We start from the raw sequence: 22960 nt of genomic DNA, 5'->3' as shown, positions 1-22960 counted from the left end.
AATTAAACAAAAGAAAAAAGGGGGGAAATAGAAAGTATAACTAAGAATTTTTTTGAGTCAATAGTGAATATGGGTATCATATGAATATTAACTCAAATACTGTGTAAATTGTGATTAAAAATTAATTTTATAGTGAAAAAACAGAAAATTCTTTTAAACCCTGAATCCTACCAGGATCTTATCTTGAGCAAGCTTATAAAACCTATTTATGTTGTGATTCACTGCATTGTTTTCAAATCTAAACTGACCAAAAACATTCATGGAAAAGAACTAGACACTGGTAAATTGTCTTCTGGCAAGATGATGATATATTCTTAATGTCTGTAGTTTAGATGATCAGACCAGAGCAATACTCAGTGGCAGCCCTATGACAGAGATGAAAGACATCATGGCATCCTGATTAGTCACGTTATGTTTTTACAGCGTCAGGTACAATGTGGACATGGACCACAATGATAATTAATACATTTGTGCTCCTCTTGGTATCTTGATGTGCTTTAATGCCATATTGTTTCCTCCAATGTTCTTCTTTTTTTTTTTTTAATTGAGCAAGATCACATTTATGAGTAAGTAGCTGATTCAGAATTATGAATCCAAGTCTATCTGTCCAGAGGCTGAGCATTCATCTACAAAGTAGCATTTATTCTACCTCTTATTTATCTGATCACATTTAAAAATTTTTTTATTTTTATTTAGGTACAGGTGACGTACAGTATTATATATTTCAGATGTACAACATAGTGATTCACAATTTTTAAAGGTTATATTCAATTTATAGTTATTATAAAAGAAGATACTAAAATATAAACATGTCTTTATTCCCTTATATTTTGGGGGGTTAAATCCAATTTAATTATGATTTTGTATAATTGACATTATATTTTGTATAATTGGCATAAAAGAAACTGCACATCAAGTTACACTCTGTATATTATACTTTTGTATAATTGACATATAATAAATTGCATGTAAAGTATATAATTTGATAAATTTCACAGATGTATACACCCATGAAATTATCAAAACTATTGTGATAATAAATATCCATTATCCACCCCCCCAAAATTTTTTCATGCACCTTGGTAATCCCTCCCTAATGCCCCTCCCAGCCCTTCCTCTCCATTCCTAGGAAACCACTAATTGAGTTTCTGTCATTATAAATTAATGTGCATTTTCTAAAATTATATATAAATGAAGTCACAAAGTATATAATTTTTATGTCAAGCTTTTTTTCACTTACATTAATTATTTAAAAACTTGCTGTTGTGTGTAAAAATAGTTCATTCCTGTTTACTGCTGAGTAGTATACCATTGTATGGATATGAAACAATTTGTTTATCTGTTGATCTGCTGATGCCCATTTGGGTTGTTTCCAGTTTTTGGCTATTTCAGATACAGCTGTATGAACATTCAGATATAAGTTATATGTTTATATGCTTTTATTACTCTTGGGTAAATACCTTGGCATGGGATGACTGAATCATAAATTAGTGTATGTTAACTTTTTTAGGAAACTGCAGAAATGTTTTCCAAAGTGTGCCATTTTACATTCCCACCAGCTATGTATAGGAGTTTAGTTGCCTCACATCCTTGCCAACACTTGGCATGGTCAGTCTTTTAAATTTTACCCATTCTAATAGGTGTGAAGTTATATCTCATTGTAATTTTAGTTTACAATTCCTAGAGACTGAGGTGTTGAGCATCTCTTCATATGCTTACTTGCCATTGTACATCTTTTTTTTTTCTTCTTGAAACTTTTTGCCCATTTTCTTTTGGGCTGTTTTTATTTTATTGGGCTGTTATTATTGAATTTTGAGACTTCTTTATATTCTGGATATAAATCATTTATCAGATATATGATTAGCAAATATCTTCTCCTAGTCTGTGCTTATCCTTTCATTCTGTTAACAAATACTTTTGAAGAACAGAAGTTCTTAATTTTGATAACATCCAATTTACCATCATCTAAAAAATTATGAATTATGTTTATAGTGTTTGTATTACTTTCCTATTGCTGCTGTAACAAAGCACCACAACCTGGCTTACAAAAGCAGGAATTTATTATCTCATAGTTCTGAAATCAAAGTGTCAGCAGGGTTGCTTCCTTTGGAGATCTGTGAGGGAGAATCTGTTCCATGCCTCTCTCCTAGTGTCTGGTAGTTGCTGGCAATCTCTGGCGTTCCTTGGCTTGTAGCTGCATCACTCCAATCCTCTGCTTTCACATGCCATTCTCCCTGTATCTTTTCTCCAAGTCTTCCCACTGTGCATGGCTATCTCTATTGTCCACGTTTCCTTTTTATAAAGACGCCAATCATATTATATTAGGGCTCACCCTAATGGCCTCATTGTAACTCAGTTGCCTCTGTAAAGACCCTGTTTCCAAATAAGTCACATTCTGAGGTATTGGAGATTAGGACTTCAGCATATCGTATTTGGGGGAACAAAAATCTATAGTAGTGTTATATCTAAGATACTTTCACCTAACCTAAGTTCACAAAGGTTTGTTCCAGTGTTTTCTTTCTAGAAATTGTATAGTTTAAGTTTTAAATTTTAGGTCTATAATCCTTTTGATTTTTGTATGTGGTGGGAGGTATGGACTAAAGGGTTTTGGGTTTTTTTTTTGCATATGGCTATCCAATTGTTCCACCACCATTTTTTTGTAAAAGACTATACTTTCTCCATTGAATGAATTGCCTTTGCATCATGTCAAAAATGAGTTGTCCATATTTGTGTGGGTCTATTTCTGGCCTCTTTAATTTGTCTGTCTTTACCCCAGTATCACATCGTCTTGACTACTGTAGCTGTTCCTTTCAAATAAATTGTCTCTCTCAATAGCTCTCATTTTCTCAGCAATTCCAACAGATCTTATGTTAGGCTTTTTAACCTTGAATGTTTATTAAAATTTCTCTCCAATTATCTGTGTCTTTGTTACTGTTCTTCATCCTTTATAATTTCATTTGATCCTATCCTTTATTTTACTCTTCAGCTTTGTTGAATTCGCTGTTGAACTTAGTTATTGAATTTTTAAATTTTCATTACTGACTTTGTTCCACTTCTAGAATCTCAATTTGATAATTTGAAAAATCTATTTTGGTTATATTCTATATTTTCCTGTCCTTTAATCACAGTTTCAAGTTTTTTCCTTTAAGCTTACATTTTTAAGTTGATAATTCCAATATTAGACATTTTGCTGATCTGATTTGTCTATGTTGTTTCTTCTGTCCTTCACTCATGATTTTTTTTTTACCATATGCCTTTTGCTTTCATCTTTAACCAAGAAATATCATTCCTTGAAACTTCATATATTTAAATTCTTTGACACTTATTTTAAATTTTCTTTGCTCCAGAGACTATTTTCCATTTCTTCTATCAAGCTGGAGGTTTCCTGTTTGTTTATTTTGTTTCTGTTTTTTAAATCAATATCATTGATAAATGTAAACATAATTTTTGCTCTGTTTGCCAAGAACTTTTAGTAGTTTCAACAATTGGATTCATTAGGTCATCTGGTTCCTAGACCACCCAAAATATAAACATCTAGGCTTTTGTTTTTATGTAGCAATATGTCTAATGACTCATGTACCAGGATTGCAATTATGTAGTTAATACCTGACTGAATAACCACATTCAAGCATTTCTCTTCATTTAATGTTATCTTTGGTTCATCACTGATGCTACTAGACACCCTAGATATCAACTAGATATCAACTTTGAGATTTGTATATGATAAATATATCAATAAATTAATATTTTCCAAATTCTTATTGGCCTTTTAATTTAAGTTTTTATTTTACATGTGATATTTACTTTGACGTAGTCAGAATTGTCTTTTTTATCCTTTGTCATCTCTTCTATTGAATCTTAGTTTTCAAAAGTCCTCCCTGCAGAGGTTGAATAAATATACAGCTCTATTTTTTAGAGATCTATTGCTTTATTTTAAAAATATTTAACTGCTCAGCCATTAGGAATTCATCTTTTTGTGTTACTATATGAATCTCTGAGGAAATGTCTCTTTATAACCTCTCGAAGAAAGGATCCATAGTGATCTGGTGCACGGCTCTCCTCTTCACTTCCTGATTATTCATTTTCCTCAAAGCTCAACAGAAAGTAAGATAAATATGTGCTCTGAGATGATAGTCATTCTACTTTATAAGGAAGACATTGACACTTCTTGTACATTTACTTTACTTCCTCTGAAGACATACATTTTTTATTATTACATTGAAATTTCTTTTTTTAAAAAATGCTTAAAAATAAATGAGATGGAAAAAAAAATACACCTAGAGGAATATAAAGAAAAGGATTTTCAATATCTGCTTTAACATCAACCTACCATATAAGAAATAAACTTGATGTACAGGCATCTCATTTAACAAATTATTATTAAAATTTAGTGGAATTGGCGTAGGAAAACTGACCTGGAGCCTGAGTTCTCAGGTACTCCCAGGTCCACAAATATTCGTTGGCTTTTCCTACAGGAAATGGTTCTGCTGAGGCTGATTGCCACAGATTCCTCTCAAAAATCCTTGTGATCTGCATGGACTTTGTCACCCATAGCGGGAGGCTGGTCATCTCACAGACCTGCATACAACCTTGATGCAGCACCTGTAAATAGAGGCTGTGTCAGCCATCTCCAAGAATATCATCTGTTTCAATACTTGATGTATAAAGCATTTTTTAATGCAACTTGCCTAAACCAGATTCTTATTAATAATAACGAAAACTATCCATATGTTGATAACGGTTTTGTGGAAGGTTTCCAGATTCCCTAAATCAAGTGGATTAAATTATTTCATGGGAAGTTGCTAGTGTTAATCATTTTGAATGATGCCTAATTTTATTGGATGATGTTCCTTATTCACTAAAATAAGAATTAGGAATTGCTCATTTAGTTCAATTCAATCCATGCTTCTCCAGCTACATTGGCCAATGTAAAGGCTGTGGGTTATTCATGTTGAGGCCTGTGGCTCCAGCCTGACAACTGTGTGGGCAGGGCCACTGGTGAGGGGAGAGCTTTTTTGATGTATTGGGTTAGCCAAAAAGTTCGGGTTTTCCCATAACATCTTACGGAAAAGCTGGAACGAACGTTTTAGCCATCCCAATACGCTGAATGGATTCTGCTGCCACCATTAGGGAATTCTCTCCTTCCTGCCTCTTGTGGCCTGGGCCATTGATGGCTGTGCCCTGTGCTGGAACTTTGCTATTATGAGGTTTTAGGTTTGTTAGGAAACTCTCCCTTTACTTACACAGAAATTTTGTTTTTTAACTTTACTCAAACCCCAAAAGGTTTTCACCCTCTAAATACCTCTCTTATTTGTCTGCTGTTGCCCATGCCCAATGCTACTGACTTGGTTCAGGCCTTATAAGAACTTTTTTGTTGGGCCTAGTTGACCAATATCACCCCACAACCTGTTTACCACACTAGGGCTTAGAGGAGCCTCTCTAAGACACAAATGACCTGTGGCCTTCCTTCTGCTACTGCCTTCTGGAAAAACTCAGATGCTTACGCAGTGTGTTAAGGTCCTCTGTGACCTAGACTGTGCCTGCCTCACCAGCTGCTCCACTTTTCTGCTTGTCTTCACGATCCACGTTTCAGCTAGCAAGACCAAACTGCCACTGTTCCTCTGTTGTTCTCGTGCTTTTGCGAGAAGATCCCCACCAAAGACTGTCCCCAGCCCTCGAAAAAGCCCTCATTTATCAAGCCTCAAACACTGCCTCTCTGGGGAGACCTCCTCTCTTACTTAAGGTCCCCTTTGTCTCTGTTTAGTGACCTGTGTGTAACTTAGTCATGCATTCCCCACACTGAAGTTGTCTTTCATTTTCTCATGTCCATCCCCCGGCATGGTGTAGGGTAGTGGTTAGCAAAGGCAGATTTGGGGCCAGACAGTCTGAATTCTCATCCTTATGTGCTACTTCCTAGCCATGCCATCTTGAGAAAATTGCATCCTCTCAGCCTTTGCCTTGTGTTCCTCATCTGTACAACAGGGGTACTAATGGTGTGCAATGCATGTAATGCTGATAGTTAGAAAATAGATAAAGTACTGGGAGAGTCTTGAAACAGAGTAAATACCCAGTGATTGCTATCTTTTCTTAATATCAAGAACTTTGTGCAACCCGGGAACCTTCCATGTGTGGATTTCTCACCCTTTTACCAGGTTATCCCTAGCCAGGGGCCGGTTCAGTTTTACATATAGAGTCTATGGCTCCAGTTATACATGAGGAGTCAGAAAAATGATCATAAACCCCAGAAGGAGAAAGGAGTCGGATCATCATGCTGAGGTCTAGGGTAAGGTTTGGGGCAAGTCAGTGGAGCCAAGGACAGATATCTGAGTCAGGTTAGGAAGCCAAGGGTTTGAGGCTGGACGACGAAGGGGAAGCATGTTAAGATTAGGGAACGGGGCAGGGTGTCTTCCTGATTGTTACATCGATCACCTGCTGGTGTTTGAAGTTCATCTACATGTCTGGCTAGAGTCTGAGGATGGATACTGTTAGGAGGGAGAATGTTTTCCTTGTTCCTGGTATCTTTGAGGGAGATTTTCCCAAGAATGCTCCTGGCCTCCTGCCCCACCCTTTACTCCTACCTATGAAGATAGAATAAGTTAACTTGGGTAGAGCACAACAACCATTGCATCTCTCAGTGGCAATCTGTCAAAGATTCTGAGCATGGCGTATGGGTTATCATTCTTCTTTCTTCTTCCCCAGGAATAGTGGGATGACCTGTGTAAGTGTGTCTACTTGACAGACCATGTTCACCTCAGATGTGCTGCCTACAAGTGTAGCCCAAGTTTTCTCAGCCTCAGCACTATTGACATTTTGGCCAGATGATTTTGTGTTAGGGTTGGTGTGGGGTCTAGTAGGAGCTCTCCTGTGCATTGTAGGATCTTTAGCTGCATCCTTGGACTCCACCTGCTAGACACCCATAGCATCCCCACGGATGTCTCCAGATACTGCAAAATTGCATTACCACCCCACCCCGAGAACCACTGTCCTAAACAATTGTGAAGGGTTGGCAGACCACTTGGACCTGACACCAAATTGTGGCCTCTCATTTAGCTTTATCAACAACAAAGCTGATGTTTTGGGCTCTGTTTTTACTCTTCATTTTAACAGTTTATGACTTATTCAGAACTCAGATGAAAGTCTCTTCAGAGAGCTCAGGGAATTGCATAGGGTGGGTGTGTAGGTCCCAGTTGGAGTGGACCTCTGTCACATGAGTGCTTCACCCCTAGGATAGCTATTCCTCTCATAATGTTCAGACAGTTATGAAAGAGAGGGCTCTGAGCCCTGTCACTGAGTGACATTTGTGGCTAAAGTTCAAGGGGAGGCTCCATTGGGTCTCCTGAATATCTAACCCTGAGATGAGTCCTGTAACCTCAAAAGCTGGGTCAAAGGCAGGTAGTGACCCCCTTGGCAGGTCAGCAGCCTCATCTCAGTAGCCAGCTGGTAGGTAGACCAGTTGGCTTTGGTCCCAGCTACATTTTATGGAAAGGCAAAGATAAAATACTTTTGAGGCTGGGAAAGTTCTCTGCAGGGCTTCTGTGCATAGTCAAAACCCAAAGCTGGGCCTGCAAAGTTGGAGTGGGCATTTCAGAGACTGTTTGCCAAACTTGGGCCACGTTCCTGGCTAAGCATCACCCACAGACACTGTGCCCCAAACAGACCCAATCCACAGAGCAGAAAGGCTTCATTTTCAGCTCTGCAGAGGCAGCAGCCTTTAGGCTAATTAATAAATCATCAGCACATTTGTGGTGTGAAAAATGAAATATTTATGTTTGCCAGAGTAATATTTCTGTCTTGCAGCCCCATGCTCTGTTGATGCCTGATGGCGGATGAAGTAAATACCAGCTGGTGAAGAATGAGTGGAATATAATTACTCTCTACAAAGTTAAATGAATATTAAAGCACAGAAGTTACAGGCACTGGCACTCATCCCTCCCTGACTCCACTGCCCAGTAACTGGCATCCTGACCTGATGTTGGCTTCACTACAGATTCCAGCAGGGATCTCAGTAGAGGGCTTGGTTGTCAGTGATGGTAAAGCAGCTGAGACACAGGCAGGAAGCTGTTGAGCAAGGCAGGAAGTCAACCACCTTCCAGAAGCATGGGGAGGAGATTTCCCTGATGCCTGAGGGACACTGTGGTATTATGGGGGAAAAAAATGTAGCTTTGGAGCTAGAGAGACCACATTCTGTGCCACACCTCTGAAATTTACAAGCTGTGTGACCTTGGTCAAGGTCTTTCATTTCTCTATACCTTAGTTTACTTACCTAGAAAGTAAGGGTAATACTGCATTATGTAATAAAAGAGCTGTGTTTCAGAAATTGATAGACAAGTTTTGCATGGTGACGGGGAGGTAGAGATGAAATGTGAGGAGAACTGTAAGGAGATTGGGTAAATAATCCACAGACCTTAAAGTGATGGCCGTGGAAATGCAAAGGAAGGAAGTCCTGTGAAAGGCAAGATTGGCAGGTAATTTTATGACTGGCGGGTGAGTCAAAGGGGACTCAGTTGTGAACCCAAGAGCAGGGAAAAGGAAGACACCCGTGACAGAGATTGGGATGTCCAAAAGGAGAGCACACTTAATGAGAGGAGAGGGTGGAGATGGGGGCTGTGTTTGGGGGTGGAATTGAAGTGGGTAGTCTAAGAGGGGTAATAATCAGGGGGATTTCTCCAGCCTTAGAAAAGTGTGTGTGTGTGTGTGTGTGTGTGTGTGTGTGTGTGTGTGTGTGTACGCACACCAGGGTTTCTGGTGCCCTCCATAATTACCCATACCACATAAACACAGTTTTCACTCAGCAAAATTTCCGCCTTGCAAAGACTACATGGTTCCCTCTGTTCCTTTCTGAGCATCTCTCTGTCCTTCGTTTCCCATGTTGAGTCTCTGTAGTCTCATAGCCAATCCAGATCCTGAAGGTCAGTCCTGTTTATGTGTTGGAGGGACTTGCCCTCACAATAGTCATTCTTTTACCTTCACTGGATCTCACTTTGAAGGTCCAGCCTCACCTCTGTGTAGAATCGCTATGTCATCAGCCCTGCCCAGTGTCCAGGGCAGAAGGTACATGGTGTCCAATGAATGTGGATGTGGTATAAAAGACATCCATATCTTTTAGGGGATCCCACAAGATGCCAAAGTCCCTGCCCTTGAAGAGCAGAAGCTCTCGCTATGATCCAATATGACATCCATGAAACAGTTAGAGAACCAAGTGTGTGCACTTGCGTGTTTTTTTCTTTTTTAAGATTTTTTTTGATGTGGACCATTTTTAAAGTCTTTATTGAATTTGTTACAATATTGTTTCTGTCTTATGTTTTGGTTTTTTAGCCGCGAGGCATGTAGGATCTTAGCTTCCCGACCAGGGATTGAACTGGCACCCCCCTCACTGGAAGGCCAAGTCTTAACCGCTGGACCTCCAGGGAAGTCCCCCTGTATGTTTTAATATTTAATAGACTGTGGGTATTCTAGGGAGAAAAAGAAAATCCACTTTTCTTGGCACTTATTGTGTGCAATCACTGTTTTAAGAATATTACAAAAAATGATTTTATTTAATCCTTATAGCCACCTTGTAAGATAGGCATTTTACAGTTGGGAAAGCAGCCTCTAAGTAACTAATTTGCCTTCCATCAATAAACATGGAAGTGATGACAGCAGGTTTCAAACCCAAGTCTACTGTCTTCAAGGTCTATGTCCATTTTATCTTTCCTTCTGCACTCATCCCTTTTTTCCTTCACGTCTTTCCATTCCCCTCCTTTCTTCATTTTCAAAGAGGTTTACAAGTGTGGCAATATTGTTAGAAGCCTACATTGATTGTGTCCAAGTTGGTAATATGCCAGCTTAAAAAATATAGATTCCTTGTAGATGAATGTGGCCATGTGACATAGTTCTGGCCAGTGACATGTATGTGGAGGGGATAAGTTCAGCTTACCTGGTGCCCACTGTCCTCCCCCTTCCTGGAAGGAAGACTTGGTGCTCCAGGTAAAGCTGCCATCCCATGAGCACTAGGTGATGGACATATAAGCCTACCTGCGATCAAATATAGGACCTTGGTCTTGGAAGACACAGTCCAACCCTAGACTGCCTGCCTTTGGACATGTTCAAATCACTATTTTCAAGGCTCTGTTACTTGTAGTGGTATGCAATTTCTAACTTACTTTAGTTAGATGCGCTGAAACATTTTCTTAAATTTTTTTAAGAAAATGAACAAATCAAACAAAAGCAGTCCCATAGATACAGAGAACAGAGTGGTGGTTACCAGCGGGGTAGGGGTGGGGGGAAGGTTAAAATGGCTAGAGTGGATCAACTATATGGTGACAGACGGAAACTAAATTTTTGGTGGTGAGCACACTGCAGTGTAATAAAACAGTGCTTCACGTGTCTTGTTGTACACGTGAAACTTACATAATGTTATAAACCAATGTTACCTCAATAAAAAATAAATTAAAAGAAAAAAACTCCCATTCTCCGCTCAGAGTAAACCACTGGCAACGGGGGACTGGTGTTTATTTTCCTATACTCATTCTATGCTTGCTCCATGCATGTGTTCACATATATCTTTTTAGGACATTAATGTTGTGCTCTATGTATTTTTCTGTAACGTGCTCTTTCCACTGGTGTGAAACTATGATTTGGAACCCTACCATTTAAAACGTTCAGCTGTCTACTAGGCACTTTCCTCTGTATATCTGTGAAACAGTGGTTTTTAAATGGAGGTAATTTTGCTCTAGGCCCACAGGCTGTCTTTTGGCAATGTCTGGAAACATGTTGTCGTATGCCAATGTCTGGAAGCATGTTTGGTCGTCACAGTTGCGGGGAAATGGGTGCCAGGAAGGTTAGAGGCCATGTTTAGATGCTGCTAAACATCCTACAATGCACTGGACATCCTCCCACAACAAAGAATTATCCAGCTCAAAATACCAAGGTTCAGATTGAAATGTCAGTGCTGAGGTTGAGAGACCTGGCTGTGGAGTATTCCATAATGTAACATAGTTGTATCATAATTTGTGTAAACAGCCCCTGCTAAGCAACACTAAGATTGTTTCTAACAATGCTGAAAAGATCGCCACAGCCCATATCTTTTGATATTATGTATTCATGATGTTTAAGAATAAATTTTTATTCATGGAGTTGCTTGGAAAAAGAATATGCACAGTTAATATTTAGATGCTGCTGCCAGATCACCTGCCAAAAAAGGCTTCCTTGATTTACACCCCCGTTGAAAGTGCAATAGACATTGCCCATTTCCCTGAATCTTCACCAACGTTAGATATCATCAATCTTTTTAATCTTTGTGAAACAACAGAATTATTGTTGCTTAATTTTCATTCTCTGATGTGAATAAGGTTGAGCACCATTCTGTCTGTTAATTGACCACTTTATTTCCTTTTATGTGAAATGCTTCATTTATTTTCCTTACCCATTTTCTTTCTGATTACTGTCTTTTTTTCTTATTGATTTGTAGGAGCTCCTCCTATATATTGAACACTGGTTTTTGTTTGTTTGTTTGTTTGTTTTGTATTGTATATGTTACAGTCATGTTCTGTCTGTCTGCCTTTTCCTGCTCCCTAACCATTTAGGAAAGAGAATAAATGAAGGTTGTCGAAGTTAGGAAACGTTTCATTCATCATTAATTAAACCTGATGTGTTCGGGTGCTTCCTATGGGTCATGTAGGTACTATGGGCAATGAAGCGCGAGGACAGCCCATCTCTGCCCTCCGATATCTCAGTCTAGATGTGGATGAGAAAACACGCTCATTTCGTCTTTACTTTAATCCTTGTTAGGAATCAAATTCCTAATAATAGCATCTCTCCTTTATGCATAGTTAGATGAAGCTATGGAGGACTAAGACCAAAAATTAGCAGAAGTGATATCAAAACAGCTCTTCTTTTACCTGTAATAATGACACTGGAGAGGAAGGCAGATGTTTGTAGATCGTGGCCCTAACACTGATCCCCAGGATTAGATAGACAGACCTGCCCCTTCATTGGCCACATGGCAGAGAGCAGTCGAGGGCACGCACCCTCTGCTGGCAAGGCTTGCTCCTAAGAGGAAGAGGGAGGCTCTGAGTCATGTGCACTAAGTTTATTCTTTCCATGTTTACCCAGAAAATAAATCCCTCCACACACCATGGGGGAAGAGTAAGTGCTGGGAGAGAGAGAGTCCAGCAGTGTTATGTTAATGATGACCTTTCACCTGGAAGGAAAAGAAGGGCTGGGGAATAAACTCTGCCTTCCTCACAGTTATAGAAAACTCCCCTAAGGTCTTTAAAAGACCCTTTATTTCCTCCACCATTTTGTTTTCAAATGATTCATCTGACAGTGTGTCAACTTTTCCATACCACCTCTGCTATTCGGTGCATCGCGTATTCTTTCTTCCTCCTCTTTGCACTCATCTTTGATGTTGAGTGGTAGCAGCTTTCTTCATGTTCAGAGTTCTCACGTCTCCATCTATGGTTTTCCCTATTACCCTCTGGCTCCCTCCTTCAGCTTTCCAGGTGGGATATTTTCATACCCACAAGTATTTAGAATAGTTTACCGAGAAGACCACTGTGACTTTGTTTTGTTCATAATTTACTCTTCTTCCTTTAATTCAATGTCCATTCTCCCCTCTGCATTTTTTTAAATTTATTTATTTATTTATTTATTTATGGCTGCACGCAGGGGCTACTCTTCATTGCGGTGCGTGGGCTTCTCACTGCGGTGGCTTCTCTTGTCGCGGAGCACAGGCTCTAGGTGCATGGGCTCAGTAGTTGTGGCATGCAGGCTCAGTAGTTGTGGCTCCTGGGCTCTTGAGCGCAGGCTCAGTAGTTGTGGCACACGGTCTTAGTTGCTCTGTGGCATGTGGGATCTTCCTGGACCAGGGCTCGAACCCGTGTCCCCTGCATTGGCAGGCGGATTCTTAACCACTGCGCCACCAGGGAAGTCCCTCCCCTCTGCATTTTGAGACCTTTTCTTTATTCACCATTTATTCGAAGTATTTTTTTGTAGTTAATCTTTCTTTACCCTCTCCCTGCTCCCTCTTGCTATATAAAATGCCTGTGCATACCAGAATACCATCCTCAGCTCTTTTCTCATTCTCTACCCCCTGTAAATGCATGATTTTAGCTGTCAACTATATAATAACAATTTCAAAATTTATATCTTCTAACCTAAGCTGCACAGACACACACGCCTGTGTTTCCAGTGCCTCCTGCATATTTATACCTGGCTGTCACACTGCTATTTCAAACTCAACATGACCAAATCCTATTTTTCTTTCTATATTTGTCTCAGTTAATATCATTAGCATCTGTTCAATTAAAAATTTAGGCATCATTTGCAATGTAACTCTACCTATTTTATAAATCATTATTTCATTAAAACTTTTCAAGGGCTCTGTATAACCCAAAAGATAAAAAACAAAATCCTGGGAATTCTAAACATGCCTTTTTACTTTATGGACCTGTGATGGCTAATTTTATATGTCAGCTTGGTTGGCCACAGTGCCCAGATACTTGGTGAAACATTATTCTGGATATTTCTGTGAAGGGCTATTTTGGATGAGATTAACATTTAAACTGATGGATTTTGAGTAAAGCAGAGTATTCTTCATAATGTGGGTGGGGGTCATCCAATAAATTGAAGGTCTAAATAGAACAAAGACTGACCACCCACCCCCCGCCCCCGCCGGAGCAAGAAGGGATTCTGCCAGAAGCCAGCCTTCAGGCTTGAATTGTAGTACCGGTTCTTCCTTGGGTCTCTAGCCTGCCAGTCTACCCTGCAGATTTTGGATTTACCAAACCTCCACAATTGCATTTGCCAACTTCTTAAAATAAATCTCTCTTTCTCTTTCAACCATTCTGTTGGTTCTGTTTCTCTGGAGAAAGCTGACTAATATAGATAGGACCTGATCTTCTGTCTTTAAATGGAATAATTCACCTTTTGGAATATTTTTTAAAAAGAAAAAGAAAAGTCACGTAAACCATCAAACATAATAACCAAACAAAAAACCAACAAGTAGAAAAACAATTCAAAACAACCAGCAGCACAAGCCTGTGTTCTAACCGTGTCAAAGCCCCATCGTTCCAGATACACAACTAATTCTTTAGTGCCTGTGTGCTGGATTACTTGCTAGCGTCTCATCTTGGAATACTCTTCCAATTTTCTTTGCCTGACTTTTCTCAGCTGCTCCAGGTGGATTTAGATGTGACCTCCTCTGTGCCCCCATAACACTTTGCCCCTGTCTTTATTTGGACCATTCCCACACTGAGTGACAATTTTTTACATCTACCTTCCCCACTGGGGCTCACAACCTCAACACCCACTGGGTCCTCACTTAATCTCTGTGGAATGGAAGATCTTTAACCTACAACTCATTTCTCCCCATTAAGTTCTTCTTATCTGCCATAGGTATAATCAGTTCCTCAAGAGGAGATCAAATCCTGCATCCTCCCCACCAAGTCCCTGACATTCAAGCGTTGTCTACCTCCTCAATTCCTTTGGCAATCCGAGTGCTGTCTAACTTGCAGCGGGAAGTCCAGGGGACAAAGATAGCTGTCCCCTGGGATCCAAGATCCTGCAGCCCTTGGACATCCAAGTCTCATGACTCACAAGGGCAACAACTAGCGACTTCAGAGGAGGCTGCTGCTTTTTTCTTTGCTGAGTAGCAAGTGCAGAGATCATCACACTAAGACCAACCCCGACTTTCTGTACACCTTGGAGAAGTGGTCAAGTCCCTTCATTGTAGACTGGGGGCTCCTTGAGGGCAAGGGCTATTCTCTTCTCCTCATGACTCCCTATTGTGTGTAAAGATAATAGATGAACAGGTGTGTGTTTCTCAGTAGCTATTGGTAAATATTGCCTTGAGTTGACTGGTATGGTAGGAAGTATCTCGGGCTGGGAGACTGGCTTATTGAAGTCAAGTAAACATATGTGATGAGTTTTGAGGGAAGCTAGGACTTTGTGTCTTCCTAAAAACTGCATCTATAACATTACAAGGTATTATTACCTCACCAGACATCATAGGATTTAGTGTGAGTTGTATTAAATTTGACTTTAACCTTACTGTGTGATATTGGGTAATTATTTTACCTTACTACTCTCATTGTCCTCATCTGTAGTTAGGTCTAATAAACCCCTCTTTTGGTGAAGAGTAGTTGAATAAAAATGTGTCAAAGTGCCCATCACCAGAAGTCCCTCAATAAAATGGTTGTTGAATCTGAGTCTTCAACACCCTCTTTATTATAGGCAATCACAGTTCTTATTTTTCCCCCGCTCTCTGTGCTATAAACCTTGCCAAAAACACTCAGACTATATTAACCTTGCAGTAGTAAAGAAAAACAGCAACCTAATTTGGGAAACTTCCAATAACAAAAATGTCTATTAAAATTTGAAAATGCTCTAAAAACTATATGACCACAATAGCCTCTTTCTGTTTTGCTTGGGAACCAGAGGTGATCATCAGATTTCTAGCTCTTGGTTTTCGCTGTTTGCTTCCAGAAAAGACAGTTTAAGTGCTGGTTATTAGAGCCTGTCAATAAATTTCAGAAGTGAAGCAAATCTTGCTCAACTGACTGACAGCTGCAAATTAATTTTTCTTTCTTTAAACAACTAACCAGCCTAATGTTCACGCAGCTGGCAAGCCTCACTGTGTGTCCTCTCTTAGCCCAGAGCAGGGTGGTCTGAATGTCATCATGTAGTATAAATTCTTTTGCTTTCACTCAACTTCTTATTGGGGAAGACGGTGCAGTGTGTTAACAGACACCTTGGTGACAGAGGGTGGCAGTTTAGAATTCTGCCTGTTGAGAAATGCATAGCCCTGCTAGGAGACGTTTATAGCAGGAATGGTTCCACATTTGCAGGGGTCCCACTCAATTCTGTTTGTGATTTCTTATTGCATTCATTCAGCAACATTTGACCAAACACTGTGTTAAGTGCTGGGGAGGGAAAGAAACATGCTCTTCAATCCCTTTTTATAATGATGCCCAAGGCTAAGAACAAAAGAAGCGCCAATAAAGGCCATCTGTTGTAATTAAGCTGTAATAGACAATGGGAACATAAAAGAGTGATTATTCTATGAGCAGAGTTGGGTGGTGGTGGCCAGTTGGACATAGGAAATGCTTCTTCCAAAATATCACTTATCTGTTGGTATTTGTTTTCTTTTTAAGTGAGGTATAACATACATACAGTAATGTTCACACATCTTCATTGTATAGCTCAGTGAATTTTTGCATATGTGCGCACTCATGTAATTATCACTCAGATTAAGATATTGGGTGGGGCATTTCAACCTCCCAAGAAAGCTTCTTTGTGCCCCTTCCCAGCCAATCCTCCCCACCTCCAAGAGGTAACTACTAGTTTATCACCATGAATTCATTTTGCCTGTTTTTGAATTTCATATAAATGGGTTCATATGATATGGGTGGAGGTTTTTTTGGTAACTGTTTTCTTTAGCTCAGCTTTGGTCTGTGAGATCCATCCTGGACAGTGTGTACCTGTAGCTCTTTTTATCCCTATGAAGTCTTCCATTATAGACAATGGTATTTGAAGGATGGATACAAGTTGCTGCTACATGGACAGTTGGGAGAAGATACACATTTAAGCATGGTATATTTGGAGGGTAGCTGTAGCTACAGTATAGGGATTTGGGGGTTCATATAGGAGATTGCACTGAAAAAAAAAGATTGGAGCTACACTGGGAAGGATGTAAAATGTACCTCAAGATGTTTGAACTCTGTGTTGGTTGATCATCCCCCAGCATCTTCAGAGGTCAACAGGAGGTGTGGTATGATCAGATCTAAGTGTTGCACCCATTATTCTGATGTAAACATGACTGGTGCATGTTGGCAAGGAGAATTCAGCATCAAGAAACTAGAGGATAGGCCATCATGGTGACCCAGCTGGCTTGATTCAAGGTCAAGGGAAGGAGAGAAGTGGAATAATCAGAGTGAGATTAACATGTTCAGAAGTGGACAAGAGGGGAGGGAGGAGTGAAACACTGAGTTGTAGCATGTAAGGCAGAAGCGGCGGAGGAAACGAGAAGTTAGTGCCCACTTTTGACGTTTATTTGAAACTGGGATGTGGGAGTGTGTGAGAGCATCCAGGCTCTGCTGAGACCCCTCCTGTCCTCCCCCCACCCCCACCCCCGTTAGACCTACCCTGACCCACTAGTTTAGCAGCACAGCCCTTAAGGGGAGATGGATGCAAATGCCTCGAGGAATTATGCACATTTAATTTACATCTGCGTCTGAATTCCCATGCCTGCTCTTCTGTCATTTTACCATTTCAAAGAATAACATACCAGGGCTTTTTATTCCAGCCCTGTGGTGGTGCCCTTTTTTGAGAGAATAAATCCCAAGTAGTGTTGCCAAAAGCCAGTGACATTTGCCATGTTTGAAAAGGCCTTATTTTGAAGAATGATTATTGATTCTTTTTCACATTTCAGATCATTCCTTTGATGCTGCCTTTGGCCCTGGTGAGCGACCCTCAGCTGCATTCCTGGCTCCCTGACACAGCAGTTCGCCTGAAAAGAAGGGCGTGTTCTTCCAAGCAGTGCTCACCCTGAGCCTAACCACCGGAAAAGTCACTGTTTCTCTGATTATTTCATCACATGAAGGAGCTTCTCCAAGCCTTGGCAGGGTTGTTGAAAATATGCAGAGATGCTTATAAATGAGCACAGGTAATGATGGTGTGTCTGGAGGGAGGGATGAGAGGTACCAGGGCACCTCATTAGAATGAGTAATAGCAACTTTGGGACTCTGTCACTGCTGTGGGCCTGCAGTTTCCATGTTTGGAAAGAGAGGGTAGCAAGGGAGTAACGGACCAGGAGAATATGGTAAATAAGCCACTGAAATTGCTCACAACATATTGACTCCCAAGGAATAAATATTGAAAAGAACCATTGGGTATGGATGGTGTCCCTGGAACAGAAGACCCTGATTTCTGGCTTTCAGAATCAGGAAGTCACTCACCCATACATCTTAGTAATCTCAACATCACTCAGGAGTGTTAGAAGTGAAACCTCTCATTCAAATGCAGTGATGGTTTTGTGGGCCTAATAGGAGCAGTAAAAAAAATAAAGAATGAGGCTTCAAGTTATGGTATAGACTCTGCATACTTGAAATATGTTGTTTATTCTCTATTACATATGTCCCTTGATATTATGTTGCCTTTAGGGTGTTGTCAAGGTGAAGGGTCAGGACACTGCATGTCAGTGAATTTCTAGGATTAGGAAAGAACTTTTTATCAAGTACTGATTTAATTCCTCCATGGAAAGGTAGGGCTAACACCCCAATTATATCAGAATATATATAAATATAGATTGTATAAATAAATAAATAAATAATATATATAAGTAAAATTACGTGTAGTTGAGCACTTACCTCTCGGAAGGTAAAGCCTTAAATTGTCAATAAAATGTTTAGTATAATGCATAGAACAAGGTAATTATTAATTCTGTCTTTTCCTTTATACCAACTCTCTACTGTGGCTCTGAATGCTTCTGTTTTAGACCTGAAAATCCAAACCTGTACTCTAATGACTATTCTACCAGCACTAGGATTTTTAAGTAGAGAGTCTATGAAATCTCTTTGGCATTGAATGGTTGAAATGTGTCCATAAAGGATGGACAACCCTACGGCACTCCATCTTCTGCCTTCCCTGAATATATCCTTATGCCAACACCATCATGGACCCTGATATAGCTTCAGAAATGGAACAACTCCTTACAGAAATTCATCCACCCAACTAAGAACCTACAATGGAGTGTGCTATCTCTATATGGCCGAGGTACCTGGGCAAGACGATGGTAAAAGGACAAGGCCTGTAATTTAGATAGCTTCTCTCAGATAATATATGTGTTTTCTCCTTTAAAAAGCTGTATCTTCCCATTTCTAGTATTTAACATTAGAACAAAATGCTTCCATTTATATTTTTGTATCAGCCTTTACACTACCTTTTCATGGATGCTTATACGTTACGATTTACAGTTAATACAGTAGTTCTCAAGTGTTAGTGTGCATTGTAAGCACGTGGGAAATTGTTTTAAAGTGCCAGTTGTCCAAGCTTAGTTCCAAACTTACTCAAGCAGACTCTTTAGATGTGTTAAAAACAACAACAACAACAATTATAATTCTGACTTTGATGACCACTATTGGCTTAATCAACCTGAACTTTTCTTTAAAATTTACCGTAACTTCAACTTTCGAGTCAGATACATCCTATGACTGGACTAGAATCTGGTTATCTAAGTTTGTGCCACTTCTGAGAATTGTTAAGTCCTTTGTCTGCCTGCAACATGATCAGTGAGTTCATTTGCTTTATAATTTTTGGATTATTAGAGGTATGGCTTTCTGGTCTGCCTCTCAGTGAAAGGGTTGACTATTGCACATGTCATGCCTTGTGTGCACTGGGGAAGAAATAATGAGCATGCACATGGTGACTCTGTGGTCCCCGATGTCCATGACAGGGGCATGAAGTCAAGGAGCAAAATGCCAAAAATGAGGAAGTGTCTCAAACTAGTAATTGATCATATTTAAGAAATAGTTATCAGAATTCCAAAGCATGCCAAAGTCAAAAACTCCAGAGATATCACTTCAGCAAGTAGAACAGACATGTGCCTATGATAAATCCTGTCCTATATTAGACACACCCATGCAGATGTTTCCACTTCTTGGATGACTTAAAGATCTCAAGAACCTTCTGAAAAATGTGTGACTTTCTTTCCTTTGAAAAGAATATATGAGTTGGGGTAATGTTAACTGCTGTAATAAATACTAACAAAATTTCAGTGCCTTGAGACAACAGAAATAATATGTCTGGCCCCTGAAACAGTACAACATGGATAGTCCTGGTCAACAGGCGACTTTCCTTCAGGCAATGATTATGAGAATCAGGCTCCTTACAACTTGTGGTTTCACCATCCCTTTGACCTCAGGCTCCTCAGGAAACAGCTGACAGATGGGGCCAGCATACCCACTTCCTAAATGTTTCTGCCCCAAAGTAACAAGCAGCACATCTGCTCATTTATCTTTGGCAAGGCTTGCTCACATGGCCTCATCTAGATTCAAGAGGTCAGGCAACTGGGGCCGGTGGCCCTTGGGCCCTCCCGCAGCCCTGGAAAGAGCGGGCTGCCCCGAGGGGGGTGGCTTGGCCGCTGGCAGTTTTGCAGATTAGTGAGGGAATAAGAAGAGCGAACAGCCATCTCTTCCCCGCCCCAAAGTGTGCTCGCTTTCCTGCTGGGACTTTTGAGAATCTCGAGGCAGTCTTGCAAGCCAAGTATTTTGGAGTTCATTGGCATCACAACTTGAGTTCCAGCGTGATATAGCTGTAGCTGTGTCCTAGCATTGTGACCTTGGGTATTTAAACTGGCCAAAGACAACTTCAGACCTGTCTAATGTAACAGAAAAGGTCAGAAAACATTAAGCAGTAGAAGAGTTGCATATATTAAGCAAGATGAACGTCTCGGGAAGCAGTTGTGGAAGCCCTGGTTCTGCAGATGTATCTAATGACTTTAAGGATCTTTGGATAAAACTAAAGGAGTATCATGATAAAGAAGTACAAGGTTTACAAGTAAAAGTAACCAAACTGAAAAAGGAACGAATTTTGGGATGCGGGTTTGATCCCTGGTTGGGGAACTAAGTTCCCACATGCTGCGGGGCAGCTAAGCTCGCGCACTGGAACTACTGAGCCCACGCACCACAACTAGAGAGCCTGCGTGCCACAACTACAGAGCTCAAGTGCTCTGGAGCCCACATGCCTCAACTACTGAGCCCTTTCATCACAACTAGAGAGCGTGCACGCCACAACTACTGAGCCTGCGTGCCACAACGAAGAGCTCACACACCACAACTAAGACCTGATACAGCAAATAATAAAAATTAATAAAAATTTTTAAAAAAAAAGAGGTCAGGCAACTATAATCCCTGATTAAGCATCCACTTTCCAGCATCAACTCTGTTGCAAAGCTGAGATTTTTATTCTTTCTTGGGTAGTTCCAAATGTTAAGACTCGCCTCAATATGAAATTCCCTTTCATATGCATGTAATATATTTGTTCTTAGTAATGATGGAAAGATAGCCAAGAAGGTCTTTCCCCTAAACCGTCTCTGTCTGAACGAACCCAGCCTTGTCATAGTAGCCATTTAGCCACTGTCTTCTCTCAGATGTACTACTTGAAATTTTATTATAAAATGAATTCACTTAAAAACAGCTGCCCCAATTAAGATTTAATTTTTCTTTGTTTTTAATTTTTTAATTGAAGTATAGTTGATTTACAATATTATATTAGTTTCAAGTGTGCAGCATAGTGATTCAGTATTCTTACAGATCATACTCCATTAAAAGTTATTTAAAAATAATAGCTATAATTCTCTATGCCGTACAGTATGTCCTTGTTGCTTATCTATTTTATACATAGTAGTTTGTATCTCTTAATTCCATCCCCTTATGTTGCCCCTCTTCCCTTCCCTCTCACCACTGGTAACCACTAGTTTGTTTTCTATATCTGTGAGTTTCTTTCTGTTTTGCTGTATATATTTGTTTGTTTTAATTTTTAGATGCCACATATAAGTGATATCATAAAGTATTTGTCTTTCTCTGTCTGATTTATTTCACAAAGCATACTGTTCTCTAGGTCCATCTATATTGCTGCAGATGGCAGAATTTCATTCTTTTTTATGGCTGAGTAATATTTCATATATGCCACATCTTCTTTATCTATTCATCTGTTGATGGATACTTGGGTTGCTTCCATATCTTTGCTATTGTAAATAGTGCTGCTATGAACATTGGTGTGCATGTATCTTTCCGAATTAGAGTTTTCATCTTTTCCAGATATATGCCCAGGAGTGGGATTGCTTGATCATATAGTAACTCTATTTTTAGTTTTTTTAAGGAACCTCCATACTGTTTTCCATAGTGGCTGCACCAGTTTACATTCCCATCAACAGTGTAGGAAACTTCCTTTTAGTCCACACCCTCTCCAACATTTGTTATTTGTACATTTTTTGATGATAGCCATCCTGACAGGTGTGAAGTGATATCTCATTGTTGTTTTGATTCACATTTCTCTAATAGCAATGTTGAGCATCTTTTCATGTGTCTGTTAGCTACCTATATGTCTTCTTTGGAAAAATGCCTATTTAGGTCTTCTGTCTATTTTTTGATGGAGTTGTGTGGGGTTTTTTTGTTTTTGTTTTTGTTTTGATGTTGAGTTGTATGAGCTCTTTATATATTTTGGATATTAACCCTTTGTCAGTCATATCATATGCAAACATGTTCTCCCAGTCTATAGGTTGTCTCTTTGTTTTGTCAGTAGTCTCCTTTGCAATGCAAAAGCTTTTAAGTTTAATTAGGTCCCATTTATTTATTTTCGCTTTTATTTCTTTTGCCTTAGGGGACAGATCCAAAAAAATAATGCTGTGGTTTAAGTCAAAGAGTGTTCTGCCTATGTTGTCTTCTGGGAGGTTTATGGTTTCAGATCTTACACTTAAGTCTTTAATCCATTTTGAGTTTATTTTTGTATATAGTGTGAGGAAATGTTCTAACTTCATTCTTTTACATGTAGCTGTCCAATTTTCCCAGCACCACTTATTGAAGAGACTGTCTTTTCTCTGTTGTATATTCTTGCCTCCTTTGTTGTAGATTAATTGACCATACATACATGGTTTATTTCTGGGCTCTCTATTTTTTTCCATTGATCTATGTGTCTGTTTTTGTGCCAGTACTATACTGTTTTGATTACTGTAGCTTTGTAGTATAGTCTTAAGTCTGGGAGGGTGATACCTTCAGCTTTGTTCTTTTCTTCTTAAGATTGTTTTTATCTACAAAGTTCTCCGGAAGTTGTATTCTAAAGGGACGAGTGCTCCTTCTGGTACAAAATAATTTTCTACAGTGTGTAATTAGAAATAAAAAGTTATTAAACAGATTTTTTTTAATGATTTTGTTTTGCAGATGTAAAGGACAAACTACATCTGAAATGGATATGTTGAAGAGGC

General features: G+C 39.6%; 1 long non-coding RNA gene across 1 annotated transcript in view; it reads left to right on the top strand.

The window, feature by feature from the left end:
• LOC309642564 overlaps positions 1-22897 on the top strand; it is a 290224-nt gene extending 267327 nt beyond the window's left edge. The window contains exon 3 of the long non-coding RNA XR_014253256.1: positions 17411-22897. This is a non-coding gene — a long non-coding RNA (uncharacterized lncRNA). The remainder of the gene's footprint in view (positions 1-17410) is intronic.
• The last annotated feature ends 63 nt before the right edge of the window (positions 22898-22960 follow it).

This window comes from Balaenoptera physalus (assembly GCF_965194825.1).
Source record: "Balaenoptera physalus genome assembly, chromosome: 14".
Classification (NCBI taxonomy): domain Eukaryota; kingdom Metazoa; phylum Chordata; class Mammalia; order Artiodactyla; family Balaenopteridae; genus Balaenoptera; species Balaenoptera physalus.
The sequence above is the reverse complement of the archived record's forward strand: the minus strand, read 5'-3'. Positions and strand labels throughout refer to the sequence as shown.